General features: G+C 42.0%; 1 pseudogene; it reads right to left on the bottom strand.

Moving 5' to 3' along the window:
- Positions 1-9,042: 9,042 nt before the first annotated feature.
- Positions 9,043-9,914, bottom strand: LOC146573225 (uncharacterized; annotated as a pseudogene).
- Between the last annotated feature and the right edge of the window lie 234 nt (positions 9,915-10,148).

The following is a 10,148-nucleotide window of genomic DNA, read 5'->3' as shown; positions in this document are numbered from 1 at the left end:
AATTAGTAAGGAGAAAGTGAGGACAGCTATGAAAAGAATGACAAGAGGAAAGGAGGTTGATACAGTTGACATAACTGTGGAGATATGGTCATGTCTATGAGAGAGGGCAACGCGATTTTTAACTAGACTGTTTAACGCAACCTTGGAGAGTCAGAAGATACCTGAGGGATGGAGAAGAAGTGCACTGGTACCTATTATCATTAGAAGGCTGATATACAAAACTGTAGTAACTACCATAAAGATATGGGAAAAAGTTCTTGATGTGAGGATAAGAAGAGAGGTGATGATCAACAAGCAGCAGTATGTCATCATGCCAAGAAAGAGCACTACAGACAAAATGTTTGCTTTGACAGCATTGATGGATCTATGCACCAGAGAGAAGAGAAATGAAAGTCAGTAGAAGCAAGATAGAATTCGTCTGTGTTAATGAGAGGTGAGACATGCAAAGGGGTAGAGATAGTGAAGGTAGATGAGTTTAAGTACCTGGGGTCAACATCCAAGCCCATGGACAGTCGACAAGTGAATGCAGAAGAGTGCAGATAGAGTAGGTGGAGACAAAGATTAGGGGGGATTTGGGACAGAAGGATGACCGCAAGAGTGAAAAGGAAGCTTTACCATGATGTATGACTATTGATGATTTTCATTAGGAGTGATCAGAATGGACAAGATTAGAAATGAATACATCTTAGGTTGAGCGGTTTGGAGACAAAGTTGAACATGTACAGAGGAGGAATAATGGATTTATTGTACAAGAAGAAGCTGGCAGGTACGAGCAATAAGTCCATGGATATAGTGAAGGAGGATATTCAGAGGGTTGGTTGACAGAAGAGGTTAGTGCTGATAGGGTGAGATGGAGGGAGATGATCCGCTGTCGAGACCCCTAAAGAGAGCAGCTGACAAAAAACAACAGCATATTTTCTCAGTTCCTCGGAACAATAAGACCTTGACCACATTTTGTGACAGTCATTTTAGTAGGAGTCACCCTTTGCTCATTCTAAAGACTTTACAAGACATTCAGTGACACTGTGGATGGTGTTTATTACTCCATGGCTTTACTTTGGTGGACAATTTTAATCCACAGTGTCCTCTAGTACTCCTATTAGAATGCACCATTACATTTTTTCTCCAACTTGGATGGCTTTACTTTTCATGTGCTGACACTGATATAAACAAATGTAGTTGAAGCTCCCGTTTGCTTTAGAGCTCTGCACTAAGACTACCCAGGACCAGGAAGTCATTCTAACAGATAATCCAATAAGCCGGTGCCATCCTGTTCCTGGCAGTGTAGCCTGGTGAGTGAAAATAGTAGCTGGGAGGTGACAGGAAGAGTGTCTCCTCACCTCTCCGAGCCCTACTGGCTCCCCGACAGCCACAGCTACCGCCTCCTGCCAAGTCATTCATTAACCCCAGCGGAGAGGCTGCGGGAAGAGAGAGGAAGATGGGAAGTGGAAGATGAGGAGAGCAGTGTCTCTGTGGGACGGAATGAATAAACAGATAGAGGAGATAAAAAGAAAGGAAAAGACAGAAGTAGCTTGGGTGGACGTGTAAGCACTGCTGTTCAACCACCGTAATCCAAATGCTTCTCTTACTCATACATCTTGTTGCCACTGTCATCAATCACTGTTCCTCCGTAAACCAACTAGAATTTAAATCACATTGCCAATAGATGGGTTCCGAGTGTTTGGCCTCAAAAGCACTGACAGTAGTGCAGTGAACTGAATTCAAATGATTTGTGGAAATGTATTAAAAGTTTCTAAATGGTAGACCTGTATTTCTCTTATTGAGTCTGGGAGGAAACTGCATCTTATAATTCAAGCACACTGTATAGATAAGATAAGAGCCAGAGCAAAGTGAGAGAAAGATCCTGAGAGAGACGGCACAGAAACGGAGTGCCATTCTTAAGTAGAGGAGTCGAGAATGATGTTAAAAGTATGAGACGAGAGCAAACTTCTGGACCGACGCTGAGTTTGGAGTTTGAGTACAGAGGGGCGGAGGAGAAAGAGGGGAAAAAGGCTAGAAGGGAGAAAGAAAAGGCCATGTCTGTGAGACCAGAGCAGTGTGGTATTTTAGTTGTCAGCCAGAGGAGTGAAAAGCCACACGAACACACACTTGCGCACACACTTGCGCACACACGCACTCGCACACAAATATACAAGGCTATTTTCTCCTCCTGCATCCTCTCACCTTTATGGCGTGTCTGTTGTGCTCCCTGCAGCACTCACACACATGCACACACATGCACACACATGCACGCGCACTCAGAGGAAACACTCTCTGATCCCATGGTGAGAGTGAACGGAAGGCCACTACTCACATATGGCCACCGGCTCTGTACCGCTCTACGCCCGAGCGCGAGCCGCCTGTAGATGGCACTAAAGCACTGCAGAAAAACACGGTGCTGTCAGTCAGCACACAAACATAAAACACATGTACACGCACTCAGTGCAAAGTGTGGGTGTACATGTCTTTGTACACACACCACATAGTGTGCAAGACAATGTACATACATGATCATAAATGTGAAATCCCTGGGATGCAGATAAAAGATATAGAGTGCATGTTTATGTGTCATGTACACATTGTTCCTAGAAGTTCAACAGATATGTGTTTTGTAATGTCACTATATAAATATGAAGGCTGACTTTCTTGTTTTTTGTGTGTGTTCTGACAGTAGTATGCACTGATATTCGTGAATACATGCGCTCACACAAACCCGAGGTCATATATATGCATGGAGAAGAACTGCTGGCATAACAAGACTCAGTTTCTGATTGTTATCACAACTCTTTTCTAAAATGACACCCCATCTGTGTCTTCGTCTGCAAAATGTCATTCTGCTGTTGGACGCCATCCTGCAGTCAATATTTTGCTCTTTCTCTCTCACCTTGTCTTGTTAGCAACACATGCAACACCCGCATTAATACAATATTTAGATTAACAAAAAGATAAATAACAGAAAAAATGAAAAACCCAGCGGGAAAACATACAGATTTTAGAACTGAGGGTAAGAAAGTGTGAAATGCAGATAATGAGAGAGAGAAATCGACGCTGAGACATGCTGAACTATAGGGTATGTCCCTCTCAAGCCTGGAGAGTTGTATTCACAGGCGCTGAGTGTTCTCTTGCGTTGACTAGAGGAGAAGGGAAGGTTGCTGAAATAGATGACTCGCTCAGGGCTGTACACACACTCAGAACAGATGCAACCGCAGCACTTCCTTAATAGTGTTCCTCGCACAGTAATAGTGGGAATACATCTGCAGGGTGAGCGTGCGTGTTTGGGTGTGTAACTGCATATGTGGATTTCAATCTCTTTGAACTATTAACTTGTAAGCTCAAAATAAAGTTTCTGAAGTGCAGGTTAAAGGAGTGAGGAAATTTGGTCAAAATGTGCATACTGTGTGTATGACTCTGTATGTATGACACTGTATGTGTGTGAGGATGAAGGTGTGCACATTGCTATTAAAAGAATGTTTGACACGGAGAAGATATATTTTATGTAATTAAGGAAGAAGCACTCCAAAGCCTGCTGGATATTCCTTCTCTAATTCTGATGCTTTCATATCTGATGAATAGAGAATACATGTTTCGTAGTATATTGCACAATATTAGTTGATTATAATTGTTGTACTTCTTTGCCTTTTCTCTCAGAATGAAACGAGGAGATCAATATCAGTCTTAAGCATGTAAGAAAAGCAGTGCTCAATCAGCAAGTTTTTAAGGTTAGCTCAAAGTAAAGAACTGAAGAAGAGGGGTATGCAGTTCAAAGTTTAACAAAAATCTTGCTGACTCATGCTAAAAGTTACAAAATAAAACACTGTACCTTCCTCCATACCTACCTCCACTGTTCCACATTATTACCAAAGAATAAAGTAAAATGAATAATTTGTGGTTTAACGATGTGACATAGAGCTTGCCAGAGCCGTCACAATAAGGTTTGTGCTTACGCTCATGCCTGATGACATGCTAGATGGAACCGCCCCCTGAGGTACTCAGTGTGGAGAGGCAAAGTGCCAGAAAAAATCAATCTTTTAAAAAGGTGAGAAAGATCTTCTGGGGACCATTCATTTCAGCGAAAAAAATAAGTGAGTCCTCCCATTAACTGTCATATGTTATTTTGAACTAAACTAGTATTCTGACTGATATTCGCTTATTCAGTATGTCACAGACACAGCTGATGTAGAGGCTTAGTTTTATTTTGGAAAACTGCACAGAACACTTCTAGAGATGTATCCTTGATTACAGTTTCTGGCTGTGTTAAGACCACCGCATGCTTTTACAATAATCATATACAGTATCAGTGCCAAATGAGGGTCCTCACAATGACCCATTAGTGAAAGTCTCTGACTTGAAAAATGATGCATGATTTATGAGCAAGCTGGAGAGTCGATCCTATTTTTAAGTCCACACTGGACCAAACATTTCCATAAATTTCAGTAGTTTGCATATGAGTGCAGTCTGTTGTGTGCTTCAGCCAAAGGGCAATGGGTGGACGTGGTCCACTTGTGATGAAAGACTCTTGATTTGAAATGGCTTGTCTTTTCTTTTTTTCTCATTCCTTCCATTTCAGACCTTGGCCCCCGCTTTGCCCTTCCACCTGCACATTCCACACCCGCTTCTCTTAGCCACCTCATGCTGTTTTACCTCTATCAAATACCACTCTCCTATTTAACCTCTGTCTACCCTTCAATCTGTCCATCGTAATTCCTCTGCTTTTTCTTTCACTGTCTTCACTGTCTTCCTTTCTATTTTATTTTAATAATTCCTCATCTCTCTCTCTTTCCTCTCTTTCTCATCTCTCTTTCTTTCCTCTTCCTTACTCAATACTTCTATCTCTCATTCTCTTCCATGCTTTCCCCCCCTAATCCATATTCATGTAATTTCTATATGGCAGCCTCAGGCTGCTGTTAGGGACTGTTACTTTGTGTTAAAGGTCTTGAAAGCCTGCCTGATTTACAGTAATAACTTGGGATATATCCAGAAATACCATTATCGAAGCATGGGCACACACACATACACACACACACCCACACACGCACGCAGCTATTTCCTACCTCCCATATAGCTACTTTCCGTCCTCTATCTTGGTTGCAATTTTCGGTGTACTTCCTAGGCTTCCTAGGAGTCACTTTAACATTCAGGCATACAATTCAACAAATCAAAAATGTGATTTTTAATGGAATCTCAAGGGAGGCTGTGTGGTCTGTTGGTTTGTGTGCATTGCATGGCTCTGTGTGTTTTTCTGTGTGCACATCTATTCAATTCAATTCAATTTTATTTATATAGCGCCAAATCACAACAAAAGTTGCCTCAAGGCGCTTCATAGATACAGAGAAAAACCCAACAATCATATGACCCCCTATGAGCAAGCACTTTGGCGACAGTGGGAAAGAAAAACTCCCTTTTAACAGGAAGAAACCTCCGGCAGAACCAGGCTCAGGGAGGGGCGGTCATCTGCTGCGGCCGGTTGGGGTGAGAGAAGGAAGACAGGATAAAAGACATGCTGTGGAAGAGAGACAGAGGTTAATAACAGATATGATTGAATGCAGAGAGGTCTATTAACACATAGTGAGTGAGAAAGGTGACTGGAAAGGAAAAACTCAATGCATCATGGGAATCCCCCGGCAGCCTATGTCTATTGCAGCTAAGGGAGGATTCAGGGTCACCTGGTCCAGTCCTAACTATATGCTTTAACAAAAAGGAAAGTTTGAAGCCCAATCTTGAAAGTAGAGATAGTGTCTGTCTCCCGAATCCAAACTGGAAGCTGGTTCCACAGAAGAGGGGCCTGAAAACTGAAGGCTCTCCCTCCCATTCTACTTTTAAATACTCTAGGAACAACAAGTAGGCCTGCAGAGCGAGAGTGAAGTGCTCTAAAAGGGTGATATGGTACTACAAGGTCATTAAGATAAGATGGGGCCTGATTATTTAAGACCTTGTATGTGAGGAGCAGGATTTTGAATTCAATTCTGGATTTAACAGGAAGCCAATGAAGTGAAGCCAAAACAGGAGACATATGCTCTCTCTTTCTAGTCCCTGTCAGTACTCTTGCTGCAGCATTTTGGATTAGCTGAAGGCTTTTCAGTGAGTTTTTTGGACATCCTGATAATAATGAATTGCAGTCGTCCAGCCTGGAAGTAATAAATGCATGAACTAGTTTTTCAGCGTCACTCTGAGACAGGATATTTCTAATTTTAGAGATGTTGCGCAAATGGAAGAAAGCAGTCTTACATATTTGTTTAATATGTGCGTTGAAGGACATGTCCTGGTAAAAAATGACTCCAAGGTTCCTCACAGCGTTACTGGAGGCCAAGGTAATGCCATCCAGAGTAAGAATCTGGTTAGATACCATATTTCTAAGATTTTCAGGGCCGAGTACAATAACCTCAGTTTGATCTGAATTAAGAAGCAGAAAGTTAGCGGCAATCCAGGTCTTTATGTCTTTAAGATATTCCTGCAGTTTAACTAATTGGTGTGTGTTATCTGGCTACATAGATAGATAGAGCTGGGTGTCATCTGCATAGCAGTGAAAATGTATGCTATGTCTTCTAATGATGCTGCCTAAGGGAAGCATGTATAGTGTAAACAGAATTGGTCCTAGCACTGAACCCTGTGGAACTCCATCATTAACCTCAGTGTGTGAAGAGGACTCTCCATTTACATGTACAAATTGGAGTCTATTAGATAGATATGATACAAACCACTGCAGTGCAGTACCTGTAATACCTACAGCATGTTCTAATCGCTCTAATAGGATATTATGGTCGACAGTATCGAACGCTGCACTGAGGTCTAGCAGGACAAGCACAGAGACGAGTCCACTGTCAGAGGTCATAAGAAGATCATTTGTAACCTTCACTAAAGCTGTTTCTGTGCTGTGATGAGCTCTGAAACCTGACTGAAACTCTTCAAATAAACCATTCCTCTGCAGATGATCAGTTAGCTGTTTGACAACTACTCTTTCAAGGATTTTTGATATGAAAAGAAGGTTGGAGATTGGATTATAATTAGCTAAGACTGCTGGGTCTAGAGATGGCTTTTTGAGTAAAGGTTTAACTACAGCCAGCTTGAAGGCCTGTGGTACATTATTAGAGATAGGTTGATCATATTTAAGATTGAAGAATTAATTAATGGCAGGACTTCTTTGAACAGTTTTGTAGGAATGGGGTCTAAAAGACACGTTGATGGTTTGGAGGAAGTAATTATTGAAGTTAACTCAGAAAGATTAATTGGAGAAAAAGAGTCTCCCTGCTTAGCTTCTTATGTCCTTGTCTTTTCTTGTGCTTTTCCTTTCCAAACGCCTTCGATGCTTGTTTCCTGCGGGGGAACACGGCGGGTCTGTGTGCCGCGCTGGAATGGTAGTGCAGGGCGGCTGCTGTTTTCGCTTCGGATTACTCCTCACCCCCACCCAATCCTGTGGCTTGTCATGTCTTTCACAATGTTGTGCTGTGGACATTATTTGCTTTTTGTGCAGAAGAGTTTTTTTGTTTCCTGTTCTCATGCTGTCCTACCATGGAAGCACAGCATGAGTAGAGGTCTCTTTTTTTCCTCTTGTACTTTCCCATTGTAGTGTACATTTCAGTGTTTTTCTGTAACGCTACCGATCTCTGACTTGTATCCCCATGTAATGTCTGTGTTGTGTGTGTGTAAGGTCGGGGGGGGGGGGGGGGGGGGGGGGGTGTGTGTCCCATTTCACTGCAGGGCAACCTGCATGTGGCCAATAAAGCTTTGATTGATTGATAGATCAATGGTACTAAGAGTAGCTTTAGATAATATTACATCTGTGGGATGATTGTTGGTAATTTTTTCTCTAATGATAAAAATTTTATTTTGTGAAGAAGTTCATGAAGTCATCTAGTTAACGTTAAAGGGATGGTTGGCTCAACAGAGCTCTGCCTTTTTGTCAGCCTGGCTACAGTGCTGAAGAGAAACCTGAGGTTGTTCTTATTTTCTTCAATCAGTGACGAATAGTAAGATGCTTTGCGGAGGGCTTTCTTATAAAGCAGCAAACTATTTCTCCAGGCTAAATGATGAACCTCTAAATTTGTGACATGCCATTTCCTCTCCAGATTACGAGTTATCTCCTTTAGGGTACGTGTTTGAGAATTATCAGGTACTTCTGATTTGAGACCTTAGTTTTCACAGGAGCTACAGTATCCAGAGTCGTACGTAGTGAGGAGGTAAAATTATTAACAAGATAATCGACCTCTGTTGGAGTAGCGTTCAGATAGCTGCTCTGCTCTATGTTGGTACAGAGCATTGAAGATGATAACAGATGGTGGATTATATTCTTAAACTTAGTTGCAGCGCCTTCAGAAAGACATCTACTTTGATAAAGTCTACTCTCCACTGCTGTGTAATCAATTATTGTAAATGTATTTGTTATCAGGAAATGATCAGACAGAAGAGGTTTTTCAGGAAACACTGTTAAATGTTCAGTTTCTATGCCATATGTTAAAACAAGATCTAGAGTGTGATTAAAGTGGTGGGTGGGTTCTTTTACATTTTGAGAGAAGCCAATAGAGTCTAATAACAGATTAAATGCCATGTTGAGACTGTCATTTTTAGCATCTACATGGATGTTAAAATCACCCACAATAATTATTTTATGTGAGCTGAGAACTAAATCAGATAAAAAGTCTGAGAAATCAGACAGAAACTCTGTGTAAGGCCCAGGTGGACGATAGATGATAACAAGTAAGACTGGTTTCTGAGTTTTACAGCTGGGGTGGACAAGGTTAAGCATCAGGCTTTCAAATGAATTAAAAGTCTGTCTTGGTCTTTCATTAATTAATAGGCTGGTGTGAAAAATTGCTGCCACACCACATTTCACTGTTTTACTCTTTGGTTCAGATGTGGATACTATATTGTTCTTTCTTTGTGATTGTTTATGTTTAAGTTGTTTATTGCTGGTTTTTAGTTTATTTTTTGTCTTTTTGGGAGCTGACACAGTCTCTATGGAGATGAGTTTTTGGGGGGGTACCAGGAGGAGAGAAGCTGCAGAGAGGCGTGTAAGACTGTAACTCTGCTGGTCTCAACTCTGGATAGTCATATTTTTGGGGGTTTAACAAATTTGTCCATATTTCTAGAAATGAGAGCTGCTCCATCCAAAGTGGGATGGATGCCGTCTCTCCTAACAAGACCAGGTTTCCTCCAGAAGGTTTGCCAATTATCTATGAAGCCCACATTGTTTCTGGGACACCACTCAGACAGGCAGCAATTTAAGGAGAACATGCGGCTAAACATGTCACTCCTCGTCTGATTGGGGAGGGGACCAGAGAAAACTACAAAGTCCGACATTGTTTTGGCAAAGTTGCACACCAATTCAATATTGATTTTAGTGACCTCCAATTGGCGTAACCGGGTGTCATTACTGCCGACGTGAATTATGATCTTACTGAATTTACGTTTACCCTTAGCCAGCAGTTTTAAATTTCCTTCAATGTTGCCTGTTCTGGCCCCTGGAAGACAATTGACTATGGTTGCTGGTGTCTCTAGCTTCGCATGTCTGAGAACAGAATCACCAATTACCAGAGTTTGACCCCCGGCGGGTGTGTCGCCGAGTGGGGAAAACGGTTAGACACATGAACAGGTTGGTGGTGTACCTGGGGCTTCTGTTCAGGACTATGCTTCCTCCTCACCGTCACCCAGCCACCCTCTTTTCCCAGCGGCTTGAGGTCTGCCGGGGAACAGCTAGCGGGGCCTACGCTATCTTCGGCTGCACCAGCTACAGGGGCCTGGCTAGCTACGGGTGAACGAAGGGTGCGAAGCAGAGTCTCCATTTCAGTAATCCTGGCTTCCAGAGCTGCAAATATGCTACATTTGTTACAGATATCATTACTTCTAAAGGAGGCCGAGGAGTAGCTAAATATCTGACACAATGAGCAAGAAAGTGCAGGAGGGACAGGTGAAGTAGCCATGGTGCTAACGAGTCGGCTATGAGCTAAGCTAAGCTAGCGAAACAGTACAGAGACTTTGAGTGAATACTTTGGCTGTAAATTAGGTAGTGAGTACACAGAAAGTGTGCTTCGGATGAAGCACGTGAAGATTATACTATGAAAAAAGAATGTATTTAAAAGTTTTTAATTAAATTGCTAAGCAGATAAGCTACTCAGAAACACCAGTGTTTAAGCAGGAACAGGAAGTGATACTCT

This window comes from Mchenga conophoros, linkage group LG6 (genome assembly GCF_057382185.1).
Source record: "Mchenga conophoros isolate Kocher_MC1m ecotype Shallow Benthic linkage group LG6, M_conophoros_male_GT1.1, whole genome shotgun sequence".
Taxonomy (NCBI): domain Eukaryota; kingdom Metazoa; phylum Chordata; class Actinopteri; order Cichliformes; family Cichlidae; genus Mchenga; species Mchenga conophoros.
The sequence above is the reverse complement of the archived record's forward strand: the minus strand, read 5'-3'. Positions and strand labels throughout refer to the sequence as shown.